The 20,827-nt window shown below is 45.0% G+C and overlaps 1 long non-coding RNA gene across 1 annotated transcript in view; it reads left to right on the plus strand.

The window, feature by feature from the left end:
• The window catches only part of LOC124622178, a 536,116-nt gene that overhangs the window by 256,572 nt on the left and 258,717 nt on the right, over window positions 1–20,827 (plus strand). The window contains exon 2 of the long non-coding RNA XR_006980599.1: window positions 13,738–13,842. This is a non-coding gene — a long non-coding RNA (uncharacterized LOC124622178). The remainder of the gene's footprint in view (window positions 1–13,737; window positions 13,843–20,827) is intronic.

Below are 20,827 nucleotides of genomic sequence, written 5' to 3' on the forward strand. Positions count from 1 at the left end.
CAGGATTCGAACATGCGACCGTAGCAGCAGCGCGGTTCCATACTAAAGCGCCTAGTAACGCTCGGCCACAGCAGCCGGCACATGTAGGATGATTTCTGATAATATGGCACATGACGAAAACAGTTCATGCACCACTTGACGGTTACAGGCATATCATCTATTCACTTTTGGTTGGTTTTTGTAATTAAAAGCCGGCCGTGGTGGCCTAGCGGTTCTAGGCGCTTCAGTTCGGAACCGCGCGACTGCTAAGGTCGCAGGTTAGAATCCCGCCTCGGGCATGGATGTGTGTGATGTCCTTAGGTTAGATAGGTTTTAGTAGTTCTAAGTTCTAGGGAACTGATGACCTCAGATGTTAAGTCCCATAGTGCTCAGAGCCACGTGAACCATTTGTAATTAGAAGGACCACTCCGACATTCGTGAATTTTTTATATATCTATACGAATATATATGGTAGATGTTCTGGTTGATCGTGTAATGAACTACTGGGAAGAGATTTCAGAAGAGCACGCAGAAGATTCAGAACTTGCAGGAGACCCTGATGCAGGTAATGCAGCTGCTATTTCTACAGTGTAAAACACTACTACAGTAACTGATAGTAGTCTGGGTTCGCCAAACACGCGAATTAAATACAAAATTAGCACTTGCGATAAGCAAACATCGTGTTAAAACACCTGACCACGAACACAGCGAAGAAGACACAGCGACAAAAGCAGTATAAAAGCAAGTCTGACTTCCTTCCTCCGAGCAGGCCACAAAACCAAAATTTAGCTGCCTGATCTTTCATTCTCTCGCTACAGTCCAAATATCAGAGCTGAGTGAGATATGACACGCCAGATGGTGTAAAGATCTTCGCCGCTTACAGCACGTTAATTTCATGAGCTAGTGACTCGCGTAGTGCGCAGTTGTGTGGAATGAGTGAACAGTGAACCAGGTCGTAGCATATGGTGCCGACGTGTTTCACTGTTTGATAAAGTTCTAAATGTTCTCTTCAAAGCCTATTTCCAGTGCCCTAGAAATATATTTAGTTCCATTTAAATAAAAGCCAGTGCCATAATTCGGCAGCTATGAAATTAAAAATCACTTGGGAATCTCAGGAATTCGCCTAATTTATTGTTACAACTTAGGGATAACCACACCTCGATTGATGTTTGCTCGTTCTGAGTAGCTTTCTGGCGGTCAGTCTGAGGCGCCTCGCTCTTTATGACGTCTGGTGTTCACTCCCAAGAGCAGTGATGCCCCCACGACAGACCGGCCCTGTGCGTGAACGAACAGCGCCGTGGTACGGCCACGGCCGCTAGGCGGGTGAGTTCGGCGCCGCTCGCTATCGCGGTGCGGGAATTAATTGCGCCCGAATACAAACAGGACTGCGATGCGTATCTGCGCGGAGAATTACAGCGGGTGCGCCTTCTAATTTGTGATTCGGCGTGGCCCCCGGGTTATCTGCGCGCCATCCGACGCTGCATCCGAAACGCACGCCGACCCGAGCTAGCCCGCGCAACGGCTCCCACCAAACACGACGCAGGCCTGCCTTATCCGCTCGTCCCCAGTGCGTCTCATTAGCTCTCATTACGGCCCGACTTGTCACGAGCAATGTTACTTACCTGCTGTACCTTCACGCACGCATGTCTGGTTACAGACTTACTCACTTACTGAGCGAATAACTTATGTTCTCATTCCGCAGACTGGGCGTACAGATAAGGAGAAAACGAAATTGTTTTATATCCCATTCGTGTGAGCTGAGAATGAAAAAGTAAATAAAATACACTACTGGCCATTAAAATTGCTACACCACGAAGATGCCGACAGCAAGAAGACGCTGTGATATGCAAATGATTCGCTTTTCAGAGCATTCATACAAGGTTGGCGCCGGTGGCGACACCTACAATGTGCTGACATGAGGAACGTTTCCAACCGATTTCTCACACACACAGCAGTTGACCGACGTTGCCCGGTGAAACGTTGTTGTGGTGCCTCTTGTAAGGAGGAGAAATTCGTACCATCACGTTTCCGACTTTGATAAAGGTCGGATTGCAGCCTATCGCGATTGCGGTTTATCGTATCGCGACATTGCTGCTTGCGTTGGTCGAGATCCAATGACTGTTAGCAGAATATGGAATCGGTGGGTTCAGGAGGGTAATACGGAACGCCGTGCTGGATCCCAACGGCCTCGTATCACTAGTAGTCGAGATGACAGGCATCTTATCCGCATGGCTGTAATGAATCGTGCAGCCACGTCTCGATCCCTGAGTCAAAAAACGTTCGCAAGGCAATAACCATCTGCACGAACAGCTCGACGTCGTTTGCAACAGCATGGACTATCAGCTCGGAGACCGTGGCTGCGGTTACCCTTGACGCTGCATCACAGACAGGAGCGCCTGCGATGGTGTACCCAACGACGAACCTGGGTGCACGAATGGCAAAACCTCATTTTTTTCGGATGAATCCAGGTTCTGTTTACAGCATCATGATGGTCGCATCCGTGTTTGGCGACATCGCGATGAACGCACATTGGAAGCGTGTATTCGTCATCGCCATACTATCGTATCACCCGGCGTGACGGTATGGGGTGCCATTGGTTACACGTCTCGGTCACTTCTTGTTCGCATTGACGGCACTTTGAACGGTGGACGTTACATTTCAGATGTGTTACGACCCGTGACTCTACCCTTCATTCGATCCCTACGAAACCCTACATTTCAGCAGGATAATGCACGACCGCATGTTGCAGGTCCTGTGCAGGCCTTTCTGGATACAGAAAATGTTCGTCTGCCGCCCTGTCCAGCACATTCTCCAGATCTCTCACCAACTGAAAACGTCTGGTCAATGGCGGTCGAGAAACTGGCTCGTCACAATACGCCAGTCACTACTCTTGATGAACTGTGGTATCGTGTTGAAGCTTCATGGGCAGCTGTACCTGTGCACGTCATCCAAGCTCTGTTTGACTCAATGCCCAGGCGTATCAAGGCCGTTATTACGGCCAGAGGTGGTTGTTCTGGGTACTGATTTCTCAGGATCTATGCACCCAAACTGTGTCAAAATGTAATGACATGTCAGTTCTAGTGTAATATATTTGTCCAATGAATACCCGTTTACCATCTGCATTTGTTCTTGGTGTAGCAATTTTAATGGCCAGTAGTGTAATTTCACTTGTACTCTTTTACTTACGTGCATTATTTTGTTTTTTATACGCCATCTGCTTTACTGCTACAGTTCTACTCCGGAAACCACGCCGGCCGGTGTGGCCGTGCGGTTCTAGTCGCTTCAGTCTGGAACTGCGTGACCGCTCCGGTCCCAGGTTCGAATCCTGCCTCGGGCATGAATATGTGTGATGTCCTTAGGTTAGTTAGGTTTAAGTAGTTCTAAGTTCTAGGGGACTGATGACCACAGATGCTAAGTCCCATAGTGCTCAGAGCCATTTGAACCATTTTTGAACCGGAAACCACCCTACGTTGTGAGCCAGAGGGTACATCTGTTACCACTGTAATCCCTCTCCCACACCCCATTTCTCTCTGTTGCAGTGGCGAATGTTGCTTAGAACGACTGTCAATAAATCTTCCGATGAGCTCATATTTTGCCGCCCGAGATTAGCCGAGCGGTCTAAGGTGCTACAGTCATGGACTGTGCAGCTGTTCCCGGCGGAGGTTCGAGTCCTCCCTCGGGCATGGGTGCGTGTGTTTGTCCTTAGGGTAATTTAGGTTAAGTAGTGTTTAAGCGTAGGGACTGATGATCTTAGCAGTTAAGTCTCATAAGATTTCACACACATTTGAACATTTTTGAAGCTTTAAATGTACAGGACTCATTGATCATTTATTACAAGTTACTAAGGCAAATAATATATAACGGAGGTTCGTGTTATCAAAATGAATCAGATAGTGTCGAAAAACTACACATACATTAATAGGCACCTGATCATAAATAAATTGGCCAGATGCGAGGAGGGTCGAGCACTGAGAATTCAGTACGAACTTAATTATGTATATAGTCAGTTCATCGTGGATCTCGAAGACTTTTGTCTGTTATCGACGTTGATACTGGCAAGATATTGGTCCCAGGGATTCCAAGACTTTCAAGAATATTTTAGCTTCAAAAGACATATTTATGCTTGTGATATTCTTGCGTATTAACAATGCTCTGATTTTTTTTTCTTTCACTTATACTGTAAGACCCCAAAAAGCAAAGCCTCCCAAAAGGGCAACTGCAAATTGCAGAAACAGTTATTCGGAAAAGAAACTGAATAACGCTTTGTTGTTAGAACTGGCTTGATTAGCCCAACGAATATATACAGTGTTTTGCAAATACCTTGCATCATATATAACGCCATGCGGAACAACTATCTGTAGAGACACTTCCCGACAACGCTAGGGGCCCTTTTGTACCGGCCATGCACCTGAGAGGCGGCAGCCCGTAGGCATTCTCCTGAGTATGCATGTCTTGCGTGTTGCCTATCATCCAGTCATCTGGTCCGTATGAAAGGGAACAGGCCCAGAAAAATTAAACCTTCTGATTCACTTCCAAAATATCTTTTTCCGCTAACAGGCAATTATTCTTAACATTTTCTTACTGAAAATCACTCTATCAATTTGCTGTGGCAGGTAGTATGCGGCACACTGGGTTAGCAGACACTGCTAGTTCAGCGAAATCTCGTCGTCCCAGGGCTGGCGAATACTAAAGGACGCCTAGGATCGCAGGGAAGCATCAGCGAACTTTTTGTCTATAACGAAAGTTGTTCCCAGTGACGTAATCTGTCAACCGTACTAGCTTGATGTAAAGGTTTGAACACCCTGACAGAGAGAGACAGATCTTAAAAACGTAAAGAAAGAAGATATCTAAAGCCGAATGAGTAACGAGTGCATTTCATTCATAGCTTGAACAGTACGTAAATTTTATTATTATTCACGTATGAGCCCCATAGTCTCACGCGAAGTACAATCCATTAATGTCACTTTTGATGGCTGGCCTTTCTTTGTGTCCAAATTTGTTTCATCCTTTCAGAATGAGGTCTCTTTCTTTCATCAGACCACGGTGTTCCAGTCTGTTTTGTAGCTTTCCTCCGACGAATCAAATGTCTCCAAATGTCTCCAATCAAATGTCTTTTGTCTGAATGTTTTTCTGTCTCTAACGTCTGCCTGAGTTATACCGGCTACTTTAAGATCCTCTATAACTGCAGCGATCCATTTAATTGGCTCAGTTTTGGCCTTACTTGTGTTTCCGTAGAATTCTACTACTTGTTTCGTTAACCTAGTGCGTGCCATTCTTTCAATGTGCCCACAAAATTTGGGTCCCCGTTTTCTTATGCCATCATGTATGTCTGTGTATTCTTCTATTTCCTTATTACTTCTCAGCCTATAATTTTGGGGCCTAATAGAATCCCTCTTTCTGTTTCAAATTAAAGTTTCAGCTCCATAAAGACATTCAGATTTGATTACAGTGTTGTAATGCCTAAGTTTACTGATTTTAGAACGTGATTTTTTATTATAAATATTTTGCGTTAATTTGAATTATGTCGCAATTTTTTGATAGCGATCTTCGTTTGCTGCATTTTCCATACCATTTTCTTGTATGATTTTCCCCAAATATTTAAACTGAGGATACATTTTTATTTTTCCATATTTCGTGTTCAGAAACTTCGGTGATTGTTGAATGTCATATATTCCGTTTTTCCGAACGATATTTGTAGTCCTACGTTTTCCCCAACTTCTTAAAGAACTTCAATTTGTTTTTGAGCTAGTTAAAACTGCCAGATCATCTGCAAAGACGAAGTAATCTACTCTAATATTACCTCTACCTAACGTAATTGATTGATCTCTATTTCGACTCAACTTTTTCTCTTGCCGTTCTGTAATTACGTTTTTCAAAACATGATTAAACAGTAATGGGGAGAGTATGCCTCCATAACATTAATATTTATATCAAATGGTTCAGAAATTTCTCCCATGAATTTAAATTTAGAGCTAGTGTCAGTTAACGTTTCCTTAATCACTGTTAGAGTTTTATTATGTAGCGCTTGTTCTTTTAAAATTTGGAAAAGAGATTCACGATCAGCTGAGTCATAGGCCTTTTTAAAATCCGCAAACGTACATACAGTATTGTTAGCAGAAATCCTTTGGTGCCTAAGGATCAGTTTTACATTAATAATTTGTTTTGGACAGGATCTGTTTGGTCTCAAGCCTGCTTCGTATTCACCGATTTTAGGTTCTAACTGTTATTGGGCTCAATCACGTAAACATTACGAGAGAGTTTTGTATGTGACCGGGATTCCACTAGATTCCTCGATAATTATTAACATCGGTCCTGTCCTCTCTTTTAAGTAATGGATGAATTAGGGCAGTTTTGCAGTCCTCAAGCATTTTGTTCAGTTTGCCAGATATGTTCTATTGGTTAAGTGATCTCTTTTACAGTGTTAGGGCCAGCTGGTTTTACTAGTTCTGCAAGTATACTATCTTCTCAGGGTGCTTTATTGTTTTTAAGTCTCTTAATTTGCTTAATTATTTCAATATCGTCAAGGTCTTTAGAGTTAGGGTTGGTGTTATTTGTTTGCTGTAGTTGAAATTCATTCGTTAGTTCTGGAGAGTTTAATCCTCATTTTTGAAGCAAAGACTTTGAGGTTGGTAACCGGTTAATTTTGTCGGTTTTATTTAGATGTTTCTTTCCTTGCAGTTAGAAGGGAGTTCTAAATTTTTAAGTTTTGTTACTATTCCAATTTATCAATGCCTCATGTCAAGACTTAACTGCTGTTTCACAATCTACGTTCCACCAAGGGTGTTTTTGTTTCTTTCGAAGCGGAATTAAATTTTGTCCTGTTTTGATGAACTTTTTTTCAACTTTTCCAATTTTTGATCGTTTTTTGTCAAGTTCTCTTGTTAGAGTTGGGGTTATTTTAGCAGTGTCAAAGTTTGGGATAACATTTTTTGTTTTGAAGAGTTTTTGAGATTAAAGTTTTACTTTTATTCACGTTATTTCTTTGTAGTTGTGGCATGAAATTGATGCATGATGGATCTGCAATTCCATAATAAATGTATTGGGTACCCGCCAAGTTTTTTTGTTTAGAAGGATTCTTTTTAAAATATGTTGACATGGGTTAAAGTTAAAATTTTTGCACGTTTCAACAAGTCTTTGGCCATTTGGATTTGTCCATTCATGCACAGGAAATCTAGCCACCGTTTTCTTGTATTTTTTCTCTTTACCTAACTGAACATTAAAATCACCCATTATTACTTTAACATGTTTTGAGGGAGTTTCCAAGATGATGCTTTCTAACATGTCCCAAGCTTCATTAACTTCTTCAGGTTTTTTATGGTTATCCTCATTGACTGGCATATGGGCATTAATCAAAGTATATGCTTTATTTGCACATTTAAGAGAAATGGTCGTTAGTCATTTACTAATGGGTTCTACCTCCGTTATTGAATTTAAAATGTTTTTGAGACTGGAAATGCAACTCCCGGATGTGGTGTATTATTAAGTATTCTTTCACCACGTCCACTTTTAAAAAGACGATAACTGCCGAAATCCATGGTGTTATTGACATTCGTATTTCTTGAAGTGCCAAAATTTGAATCTCCTGTTCCTTTGATGTATCTCCCAAATTACGAAGTTTGCCTGGTTGCAAAAGTGCTTGCATGTTAGGTGTCGCTAAAAAGTATTTGTTTTGGTTTTAAGTTGCCAGAGGACTCCGTCTTCCTCTGTTGAATCACATTGCATTTTAACCTGGCCGCCCCAGAATCCGAAAGACCAGTTGCACCAGTAATACTGGCGGTGGATTGACCACCTGGTGTAATATCGTGATCATCAAAGTGCTCCAAGATGATATTAGCTGGAATCGGGTCGGCTTGAGTAGGCTCACTGAGTGAACTCAGAGTGTTAAGACTGGAAGGGTTACTTCCAGAATATAAATTTCAGCCACACCACTGATGAACAGACGCTGACCACTTTGCCGCTCGCTGCAAGACAGACGCAAAGTGGATTTGGTTTTATTTTGTCTTGGGCCGTGAGTGCTGAATTCGCAGCTGTCCACCATATCTCATGGAACGTTTACTATCCGCCACCTGTGACCCGCCCAATACCCTCTGCATTCGTAAATATTATATACGAATGCATAGTTTTGCGGCGATATATACTGATAAAATTTTCTCTGGCTTCCAGCCGCGTCCAGTGGTTTAAAATCCACGAGCTTTCGGCCGAGTTCTCGTTGGCCATTGTCAAGTGGTGACTGTCGAATGATCGCTGCTACCGTCCTTACGTAGGCGAGCTGTCTTGAGTGACGTCACTGGAAACTCCATGCTATTGACATTTAAAGTTGGGTACCCTCCAAAAGGCCATAGCTCACAGTGACACGCAAAGGTTCGCAATATCTGACTGGAGGCATGTAGTATGGTCGGACGAGTCGTAATTTTTGGCCCTTTTTCAAATTATTCATGAACCATCATGTTTGTTTCTCTGTGGCCATACGTTGCCCTTTCTTGCGCATTTTCATAATTACTGCGAAAAGTTCCGTCTTCCGGGATGACAACAGTTGTGTCCACAGGGCTGCAAACATACGTTCCTGGTTTAACGGAACACTCATACCCCCCGTCACACTTCGACTGGCCCATTAAATCACCCGACGTTAATCCCACAGAAACCACCTGGAATAGTGGGTAAAACACATCAATGAACATCCCTGCAATAGTTAGCTCTACGGCGTCCAATCATTATTCACTGCCGTCAGCCGGCTATGGCATACCAGAAGAAAATCGTGCACTCTCCTTTTCCCCGAACTGGGGCCATTATCAAGGCTAGTGTCTGTGTTACGCGGTAATAGCGGAATGTCTCCTGAAGGTGAGCAATTTTTTTTTTTTTTTAGTTTGTTATGCTTTCTAAAATTTTAGTTTAGCAAGTGAAGCCTAATTCAACCATTTTTTGTCTTTACCCCTCAGACAATTTCATTTTGCCCCCCATAGGGAAATTCTCCCCAGGTTAGGAACCTCTTCTCGCCATTTGTATAATTTTGACCCTAAGGATTTGGGACACCCTGTATACGATATAGGAGGGCAGTCATAAATTTTTCATCATCACAGAGAAAAAGTCGAGTTATGGAATTATCTTTCGGTATGTTTCCTGGTACATGTATCCCCTCCCCACATGGCCGTAACATGAAGATCGAGGTACCAAAACAACAATGGTCAGCCTATAGATATAGTTAAAGCTAATACCGACCGGCCGCCGTGTCACGCTCTGCCATTGGCGTTATTCAGGAGCATGGCTCCAGCACTGCTGCCTCCCGGACATTGTGAGCTTCCCAAGCCTATAATCCCCTGCTTCTCACTCGAGTGTCAGTTCAATTGACACCACAAGACTCAATGCACCCCTTTGATAAAATGGAGCATTGTGAAAAAAAAGACGAATCACGATTATCCGAATGGGACGGATGTACAGACAAACAAAGGATTATAAAACTGGATGATTTATTCAATAGAAAATCTTCAAAAAATTGAGCAACTCAATAACGCGTTTGTCCACCTCTGGCCCTTAAGCAAGCATTCATTCGGCTTGCCATTGATTGTTAGTGTTTCTGGATGTCCTCCTCAGGAATATCACGCCAATTTCTGTCCATCTGGCGTGTTAGATGGGCAAAATACCGAGATGGTTGGAGGGCTCTGCCCATAATGCTCCAAGCGTCCTCAAATGGGGGGAGATTCATCGCTCTCGCTGTCCGAGGTGAGGTTTGGCAAGCACGAAGGCAAGCAGTAGAAACTCTCGCCGTGTGCTGGTAGTCATTATGTTGCTGAAACATGAACCCAGGATGGCTTACTGCGAGGGGCATCAAAACGGACGGTAGAATATCGTCTACATACCGCTACTCTGTAAGACTGCCGCGGATGACAACCAAAGCGGTCCCGTTACGAACAGAAACGGCATCCCAGACCATCACTTTTTGTTGTCGAGTAGTAAGAAATGGCGACAGTTAGGTTGATATCCCACCGCGTCTCCACACACGTCTTCGCAGGTCATCGGTGTTCCTAACTAACCTAAGGGCATCACACACATGCATGCCCGAGGTGGGATTCGAACCTGCAACCGTAGCGGTAGCGCGGTTCCAGACTGAAGCGCCTAGAACCGCTCGGTCACACCGGCCGGCCAAAGCGGGACATCACTGAAGACGACCCTACTCCAGTCAGTGCGATTCCAGGCCGAAGACGTGTGTGGAGACTCATCGAACAGAAGTGGAATACCAACATGCCTGCCGCTCTCCATAAGGCCCAGCAAGCACGCCTCTTTGGTTGTCATCCACGGCACTTTTACAGCACAGCGGTACGCCGACGATATTCTACGACCCGTTTCGTTTCCCTTAATGGCAAGCCACCCTGAGCATACTTCTAAACAAGATAATGCCCCCCCAGCTAGGGAGTTTGACGATCTAACGCACCAGTTGGACACAATTTGGCACGATATCCCTCAGGAGGACATCCACACCTCAGTCAATCAGTGCCAAGTGGTAACTGCTTACATAAGAGCCAGAGGTGGACTGACGTGTTTTTGAGTTGCTCAATTTGTGAAGCTCGAATAAAGCTTGAATAAATCACCCAATTTTTCTGAACTTGTAATCATTTGTTTGTAGATGTGCATCACATCTACCAATTTCCGTCCCATTCTGTTAATTCCTTCGTAGTGCGTCGAGTTTTTCTTTTTTTTCGGCAGCAGTGGAAAAGTTGCGGCTGTGACAGGTCAATCCAGATCTAATGGTTAGACGAGCTACACATTGATGCTTTCTCACTACATATTCATGTTCTGACTACGCGCGTGCGTCTCACAGCTGTAGTCATTAGATGATCTGGTGACCACTGCAGAACGGAAACCAGTAATCAATTTTAATCGAGCAGAATGTGAGCAAGAGTTCTATTTTTACAATCTACCCGACACAAGGGACACTGGTCTTCTCCACAGGACAAAAAGGCTTCACTGCACGGAAGCTTTTGTACCAAGATCGGAGTAGATTTCCACCTGTTACCACAGAGGCCCAGAATTATTGTAGATTTGACGAATTTCAAGACAGATTGCTTTTCACATTTTGCGTTTCAACCTTTGTTGCTTTACATTTTAAAGTTGTGTACATTGATAGTTCCATAGAAGAGGAATCAACTGGCAATTCAGTACTGCTCCTGACTATAACTTCAGGATTCGCCTTGCCCGTGAACATACTGCATTCACTACAGAACTGGATACAATCCTGATGGCAATCGAGTAGCCGAGACCTCTTTGGAGCACATAGTTTATCATCTGCTTCGATTTCCCTAGTGCCCTAGAATCATTACAGCAGAGGTACCCAGCAGAGAAAGTATTCTAACAGATGACCACTTGTACTTTTTTCAACAGCGGAGAAGGCAGGTATCATTCTGCTGGGGAAAGGGGTACGTGGAAATTTGGTGCACTGATAAAGTAAACTGAGCCATCAAGGAGGTCTGCAGGAAACATGGCGTGACACAATGTGCCATTCCCCTGCAGGCTCTCATTTCTGTGTTGCGTGGGAGATCCTTACAGTTGTTGGAAAAGGAGTGGCAGGCAGTGAGGGACGATAACCTGTGGTTGCCGAAGCCATCTATTCGGCCGTGGCGTTCCTCACGCCAGTCGCTGTAGTGAGCTTGACCTGCCGTCAGAATGGACACTGTCCCCTAACGCATGGTCTCTGGATCCGCTAACCTGTGATGCCTGTGGCGTGAAAATCACTGTACGCCGCATTCTACCTTAATGCACCTTATAAGGGTCAGTGAAATTAAAACGAGACAGATGGAAAAAGTAAGTAAACACTTAATTATTTCAAAAGTAAAAATAATTTGTATCCCAATGAGAGACAAGACTTTCACTGCCTCCAAGGACAGCTATTTGCAGCTAAAGATAAAGTAATTACAGCTCTCGGTCACAAAATTGAAGCCTTTTGACCAGGTTTAGACACTTATATGAGTGTCTTCACCAGAAATTAAGTATTCAAGTTGGCATGTCACATATAAAATAAATATTAAGCGAGTATTAATTGGTGGAAAACAAGCCACTACGTGGTGCTCGCATATGTCGAGCAACAGGTAGCTTCAGACAGCTGCCTGCGCAGCTCCTCCTGTATCCAGGAGAGCACCTCTTCAACCGAAGCAAATCCATCCCCACGAATCTCTTTCTTCAGGCCTCCAAACATATGCAAATCACATAGGGAGGATGTGTAAGACCTTCCCAACGAAACTTCTGCAGTGTAGCCGAAACAACCTTGATAACATGGGGGCATTATCGTGCAACAGAATGATATCGTCCATCAACATTCTTGGGATTTTGGACTTGTGACGCTGTGTTCCAGAAAGTGAATGGGCAACGGGTCATTACAGCCAAAGAAAAAGCTTATCGTGACTTTCCCAAGGCTGGCGGGCCTGCTGTTTCGACTTCGCTGCAGGAGTTTCGCTGGAAAACCGTTAGTCCCGATGTCTCCCCATGCCATTTCCATATTGTTGGAGCGTGAAGAAAGTTATTCGTCTCCATCGATCTGTTTCGAAAAATGGAACAAATCATGATTCCATAGTCAACCGCAAACATTTTTCCATAGAAGGACTGGCGCCTGTGTCACAGTGGGATAAACGTATTAAAAGTAAAGGGTATTATTTTTGAAATAATGAGCAGTTCACTCACGTTTTTCTTCCATCTGTCTCGATTTCGTTTGACTACTCCTTATATGTTGTGTTGGGAGGGAGGAAGGTGATTTCGGTGGTGAGATGCCATCTATTTTAGCTGACGTTGAGACGAGAGTGATAAAGGTTTTAAAATTTTGTGAAGCATATGCACTTCAGTCGATCTTAGGCAGGAGATTTTAGTGTGTTGCAGAGAGCCGGCTCATCCTTTATGTTCCAGTGTTCAGCTAGCCACAGCTACATGCTATGTTTTTTTAATTCTTTGTAACATTTTTTGCTGTACGTTTTGAGTCTGACAGCGTACGTGATTTTCTAGTTTTTTGTGTGTTGTGTTGTTGTTTTTGGGGGAGGAGACCAAACAGCGAGGTCATCGGTCACATCGGATTAGAAAAGTACAGGGAAGGAAGTTGGCTGTGCCCTTTCAAAGGAACCATCCCGGCATTTGCCTGGAACGATTTAGGGAAATCACGGAAGATGGCTGGACATGGGATTGAACCGTCGTCCTCCCGAATGCGAGTCCATTGTGCTAACCACTCGGTCGGTTTTGTGTGTGTGTGTGTGTGCGTGTGTGGGCGCACGTTGGCATGTTTTTAGAACGTTATTTGTGTTTTTCCCTGTAATTACAGCTTTTAATAAGTTTGCACCGTCTATCTACTCTGGTCTCATAAAATTTTAGTGCGGGCGCTGAAATCTTCCTGCCCTGCGCACGCACCAATCATCATCATCACTGCGCAATTTTATTGTTCACAGAACTGCAGAGACGTACCTGCAAACAAATCAAAAGTTAATTTTGTAACTTCTTTGTTTTTCGAAGTGACAATTACAGCTTTCTAAGCAGCCCCGGTGGATGTGGCGGCTGTGGAGTAGCCCGCAGCGCCAATTAGCGTATCGCGGGCGCCCTTCGCTGTGAATGGCCAGCTGGGGGTGGTAGAGGGGTCGTCGGGCCGCGCCCACTGGCGCCGCGGGGGCGGAGGGGCGGCGTCGCGGGGGCGGCGCTGGCGCCGGCGCCGGCGCTGGAGGCGGCAGCGGCGGCGGCGGCGGGTTGCGTGGGAGGCAGGGCTCGCCTTAAAGGCCGACGCGGCGGCTGTTGCAGGATGCTGGCCGGCTAGCGGCGAGCGGCTGCGGCTGGCTGAGGCTGCGCAGCGCCCAGGCAGACGCGGCCACCATGCGGCCCCGCGCGCTCGCCTCGCTCATCGCGGTGAGTACCGTCCGCCTCTCTACCTCTACTCTACTCTACTCTGCTGTGGCTAGCACACGGTCGGAGAATGCTTTTTCCTACAGACATCCCATAGAACACTGCGACTAAACCATAAACTACACTGGTGTCCAGAATTAAGGCAACAAAAGGAAATTTTGAAAGCTTGCGTTTATTTTGTCACGAAACAGTGTGAACAGGTGATAGTAAATCACAAACAATGTAAAGAGTACAGAACGCAGACGACTGCAACTTGCGTAACCGTAAACAGAAATGGCCATCGCTTTTTCCAACTTAACGGATTTGCACGTACATTTCGACAACTGCCGGCCGAAGTGGCCGTGCGGTTAAAGGCGCTGCAGTCTGGAACCGCAAGACCGCTACGGTCGCAGGTTCGAATCCTGCCTTGGGCATGGATGTTTGTGATGTCCTTAGGTTAGTTAGGTTTAACTAGTTCTAAGTTCTAGGGGACTAATGACCTCAGCAGTTGAGTCCCATAGTGCTCAGAGCCATTTGAACCATTTGAACCATTTCGACAACTGGTTAATGTGCTCAGTGTGGGGTGTGACCACTCTGGCAGCAATACAGGCCTGAGAACCACGGGGCAAGCTGTGAATGAAGTCATTAGCCTCATGCTGAGGCAGTAACGTCCATTCTTCCCGCAGAGCTGTTCGCATTCTTTGAGAGTGGTTGGTGGATGCTGGCTTAATGCAAGCCTTCTCCCTAGTGCATCCGACATGCTTTACGTGATTCAAATCTGGAGAGCGATTAGACCAAGCCACCCGTTCCATTTTCAAGAAAACATCAACCTCCTGTGCTCTATGAGGTCGAGCGCCATCATCTATCTATACGACGTGTGGTCCCACAGCACCTCGCAACAACCGCTGATGAGGTCCCGAGATTTCATCACAATATCTGACATCAGTTAAACCTTGCCAATTCACCCATAAAATTTCATGAAGAAGGTTTCGATTGGTAAACATGAGGGATTCTCCTCAATCTTGGTCTCTTTCCACAATGTTTGGGCCCCGAAATGGTATTCCAAGTTCCATCCACATGCCAATCCATCCGGAACCTCTCCCTAGATTAAATTGGGACTAATCTGTGAAAACAACATTGGCCCACTGTTCGACTGTCCAGATGGCATTTCCTCTCTAGACGTTACCTTCTGTGAAGACGGAGATAGGCATACAGTATGTCTCTGACAATAAAGGCCACTCTGCCGAAACCTTCTGCACACCGTTTGCCTCGATACAACACGTTCAGTGGATGCCTCGAGCTCAGGTGCCAACTGATGAGCAGTACTAAGGCGCTAATGTCGTGCCCTTACAGCCAATATGTCTCAAGTCACACAGGTCGGACCTGCTTTGGTCTTCGGGATTTTCGGCCTCTGTAAACCATCGCCACATCCAGGAAACAATAGAACGATTCGCATCAAGTCAGCCGGCCAAATCAGTTTGCGACTTTCCTGCTTCCTTTCTACAGCCTTCCGCTGCAGAGAGTCTAGGAGGCATCTCCTCTGTGCCATACTGCACAGTCTCTGACTGTGTGCACCGCGATTGGGGCTACCTGGTAAACACTACCTCGTTTCATAGGTGCCTCGACATCATTGTTGGCATAGTTGCCTGTTGACCAGAATGCTATCTTCCGTGCAGAACACGATCGTAGGGATATCTCGTTGACATTTTGATGATAATATCGTGAATTAGACACATGAAGGGGAAACAGAGGTTTGTTGCTTTAATTTTGGACACCAGTGTACTCAAGAAATGAGAAAACTACATTTTCCTGAATACAAACAAGATAAAGTTATCTTCTAAAAGGATAGAAACTGAAGTAATGAATTAAAATTTGTGCTAAGGCCAGGACTTGATCCCAGGTCCACTGCTTACGAGGCGGATGTGCTAACCACTACACCTCTGTCACACTATGGCTGTCACAGATGCATGGAATACTCTAGTCCAACGCCCTCCCTAACACAATCTTCAATTCACATCTTCAGCCTATTTTCCCCTTCTTAAATCCTCAGTACTGTAGAGGTTTTCCGATATTGGAATAGCACCCCAGCTTTGTTTTCCCATTATATATGAAGCTGTGGTGCTATTACAGTATCGCAGAACCTTGGCAATACTGTTGATTTAATAAGGGGAAAATAGACTGAAGGCGTAAATGAAAGTTTGTGTTAAGGAGGGCAGGGGACTGGGGTAGTCCGAGCATCTGTCATAGCCACAGTGCTACAGAGGTGTAGAGATCAGCACATCTGCCTCGTAAGCAGTGGACCAGGGTTCAAGTCCCAGCCTTGGCACAAATTTTAATTCATTACTTCAGCTTCTATATTATCGAAAATACGAGCGGCTTTCAATAAGTAATGCAAAACATTTTTTTTCTGAAATAAAGTTAGTTTTATTCAGGATCGTAACACACCATATTATTCCAGACTCTTTGGGTACAAAACCTATTTCTCAATGTAATCTCGGCTCAGTGCGATAGCCTTACGCCACCTTACTGTGACGGCCTGTATGCCCGCATAGTACCACTAGCCAGTCGATGTCGGAGCCAACTTCTTCTGCATCAGTAACTCAAAATCATCCACGCACTGTTTCCGGAGGGGTGCATCCTTCATTGGGCCAAACAGACGGAAGTCGGAAGGTTCGAGATCTGGGCTGTAGGGCGCGTGAGGAACAACAGTCCAACGAAGCTTTCTGAGTTTCTCTCGGGTGCGCAGACTTGTGCGACGCCTTACCTTATCACAGAGAAGTTCGTTTGCACTTTCGTGATGACGAACATGCTGAAGTCGTTTCTTCAATCTCCTGCTGGTGCCACAGTATACTTCAGAGTTGAGCGTTGCACGGTGAGGTAGGACATCAAATAGCACAACCCCTTCAGAGTCCCAGACGCCCGTCGCTACGACTTTAACCGCTGAATCAAGTACCGTGTGTATCAACGTAGGTGCAAGGCTAATGAAGAAATGGACAAAAATGTCGTGAAAGCCTTTCGAAGCGTATGTCCTGAAATGTGTCGCAAGATGTCATGGATCTCATATAGATCTCTGTGTAAGACACGATATTGCACACACAGACATGCTGGATATGTCGTTTCCACGCGTAAGTACGCCAGTATGCAATGCACTGTATGACAAGTGTAGCACAAAAAAGGCTCTGAATAACTTCCAGAAAACCATCTAGACCCACTTTTACGCTATGGAATGGGCATTCATAACTTGTTCGTGCGACAGTAACAGTTGCTTCATACAGTGAACTGCTGTTTATTGTCCGTTCTTTCGATGTCAACGTATAACAGGCCCATCTTATGTTAATAAGACTTGTCGAAGATGATTTAAGACGAAATTAGTAAAAAGAAAGTCTTCTGGTGTTTCTAAGACGTCTTTTCTGAATCATTTGGGATACATAGAGCGCTTTCCTCAATAACAAACTTGCGACATCTGTGTAAGAGCCTAGATTCAAAGGGATCAGTTTGGACCCGTAACACCTTACCACAAATAAAAAAAAAAAACTCAACAGGAGCACGGAAAGACGCAATAAACATCACGGAAACAAAGATAAACGAGCTCCTGGGTAACTGTAGCAACGAGAGGGTTGCAGTGGGTGGTGCTGGGTTGAGAGGAGAATACGCTAGTACTAACATCGAATCCGGGATAGTGGCAGCAGTTTCAAAATAAGAAATAAAATACATAATATCAATGAACATCCAGGACAGTAAATAAATATCAGTCACTTTTTTCCCTTCTTGCAAAGCAAAAGGCACTAGAATTTAGCAACATCAGGCATCAGTTGCAAAAATGTTAGAATAATGTCACTCAGTCACAGTTCAACCCCTGTACTATTTGGTACCCGACAGCTTTCCTTACAACAATTTCAACCTATCTTGGCAACTCAACTTTACACATCTTTCCGAAGTCTGTTACAAATGGCTACTAATGCCCCCCAAAAAACGTCATTACAAATACACATTCGATACTTCAGATGTTCAACTCTTGGGCCATTACCAAAATTAGCAGGGAAAACAGGTTACAAATGACGAGCCGACAGTACTGATTTGGTCCGAATTTCATCTGTCGCCAGTGCAGCGACCTGAGCCAATGTTTCTAATTACACCTTAACCGCTGTTTGGCCGAACAACAAACACACCAAATAAACCCAAGACGCCCAAGCCACGTCATGTGCTAGGAGCACGCAAAATCACAATTTCCTTTATCAAACCTCTCCATGGGAAAATACTCCAATAGTAGTAACGCAGGTTAACGTGTTTAACTTCACCATACCACCAGGGACACAGAGACATGTATATGCATGACTTCTTATGTACCACACGCCAAGAGATGAACAACTATAAGTATTCAGTAACTGACACATAAAAAGACCGCAACAACTCGATAACTTAATTAGAAAGCTCAGAATAACAACGTAACCATTTAATACATTTCTGAACAATTTCCGTCCATCAGACCACTGCTTCGGCACAACTGACAAGAATTGCGAAGGCTACACTTTTATTTTCAATGAAATGCAAGTTTCCTTTTTCCGTGCATATAGAAACAGAGGTACCGAGCAACACAAGGGTGCCCTACAAGTTCAGAACACTTGAACTATCGCAGCAGACAAGTTCGTCACTATACAGGGCGGTCCATTGATCGTGACCGGGCCAAATATCTCACGAAATAAGCGTCAAACGAAAAAATTACAAAGAACGAAACTTGTACAGCTTGAAGGGGGAAACCAGATGGCGCTATGGTTGGCCCGCAAGATGGCACTGCCATAGGTCAAACGGGTATCAACTGCGTTTTTTTTTTTTTTTTTAATAGGGACCCCCATTTTTATTACATATTCGTGTAGTACGTAAAGAAATATGAATGTTTTAGTTGGACCACTTTCTTCGCTTTGTGATAGATGGCGCTGTAATAGTCACCAACATACGTCTCACAATTTTAGACGAACAGTTGGTAACAGGTAGGTATTGTAAATGAAAATACAGAACGTATTTCCATTGTTCCAATGTGATACATGTACCTTAATGAACTTATCATTTCTGAGAACGCATGCTGTTACTGTGTGATTACCTGTAAATGCCACATTAATGCAATAAATGCTCAAAAAGATGTCCGTGAACCGCAATGTATTTGTCAATACGTGTAACGACATTCCTCTCAACAGCGAGTAGTTCGCCTTCCGTAATGTTCGCACATACATTAACAATGCTCTGACGCATGTTGTCAGGCGTTGTCGGTGGATAACGATAGCAAATATCCTTCAACTTTCCCCACAGAAAGAAATCCGGGGACGTCAGATCCGGTGAACGTGCGGGCGGTGGTATGGAGCTTCGACGACCAATCCACCTGTCATGATATATGCCATTCAGTACCGCTTCAACCGCACGCGAGCTATATGCCGGACATCCAACACGTTGGAAGTCCATCACCAGTCTGTCATGCAGGGAACACCTTGTAGTAACATCGGTAGAACATTACGTGACGTTTCACATGTGGCTGAACACTTCCTGTTACCTTAAATAACTTACCTATCCGGCGAACGGTCCCGACACTTGGATGTAGCCGGCCGAAGTGGCCGTGCGGTTAAAGGCACTGCAGTCTGGAACCGCAAGACCGCTACGGTCGCAGGTTCGAATCCTGCCTCGGGCATGGATGTTTGTGATGTCCTTAGGTTAGTTAGGTTTAACTAGTTCTAGGTTCTAGGGGACTAATGACCTCAGCAGTTGAGTCCCATAGTGCTCAGAGCCATTTGAACCACTTGGATGTGTCGTCCAGGATACCTAGCAGCATACATAGCACACGCCCGTTGGGCATTTTGATCATAATAGCCATACATCAACACGATATAGACCTTTTCCACAATTGGTAAACGGTCCATTTTAACACGGGTGATGTATCACGAAGCAAATACCGTCCGCACGTTTGTGACTATTACAGCGCCATCTACCACAAAGCGAAAAAAGAGGTCCAACTAAAACATTAATATTTCTTTACGTACTACACGAATATGTAATAAAAAATAGGGGTTCCTATTTTTAAAAAAACGCAGTCAATACCTGTTTGACCTATGGCATCGCCGGTTGATGTGGCCGAGCGGTTCTAGACGCTACGGTCTGGAACCGCGCGACCACTACGGTCGCCGGTGCGAATCCTGCCTCGGGCATGGATGTGTGTGATGTCCTTAGGTTAGTTAGGTTTAAGTAGTTCTAGGGGACTGATGACCTCAGATGTTAAGTCCCATAGTGCTGAGAGCCATTTGAACCAACCTTTGGCAGCGCCATTTAGCGTCGTGCCAACCATAGCGCTATCTGGTTTCCCCCTTCAAGCTAGACGAGTTTCGTTCTTTGTAGTTTTTTCATTTGATGCTTATTTCTTGAGATATTTGGCCCGGTCACTATCAATGGACCACCCTGTATATCCAGTTCACAAATTCCTCAGCGCCGAGGACAAAATGCTCAGACGTAGTTAAAAAATTTAGTACCCAAGGCAATGTGCTTACAGCAGACAGAATATTTCCCAAAGTCATTGTGCCCTGTCATCTGTACCGACCAATTGCCATCACATGCCCACAGCCAGAACCGCCGCAGCCAATGTCCGCACACGTCCTCCGTTCGCCTCACGTCTTGTGCAAGACCCGTTTATTCCTTCCCGGAGTCCCAGTTCGCTCCTCCTCGTCGAACGCCGAACTGCCTCGCGTCATCCACCGCCGCACCCTCTGTCGCCACCGGCGGCGTACTCTTCTCAGCTGCCGGCCGCGGCGGGCAGTTCAAACGACGGCGCTCGATATGATTCCGTAGCGGCACGGTAACATTCAGCACCGTGTCGCTCCACCTTTTGCATGGTAACACGGTTCGATATTTCCCGACATGTTGCCCACGAGATGGTGGACACGTTGCTTCTGAAGCGCACAAGTTGCTTCTCAAGCGTGCCACACTCTTCGGCGGCGGAGCCCCACAGGTCATCCACGTGTGTGCAGAATTC

The sequence above is a fragment of the Schistocerca americana genome, chromosome 7 (genome assembly GCF_021461395.2).
Source record: "Schistocerca americana isolate TAMUIC-IGC-003095 chromosome 7, iqSchAmer2.1, whole genome shotgun sequence".
Classification (NCBI taxonomy): Eukaryota; Metazoa; Arthropoda; class Insecta; order Orthoptera; family Acrididae; genus Schistocerca; species Schistocerca americana.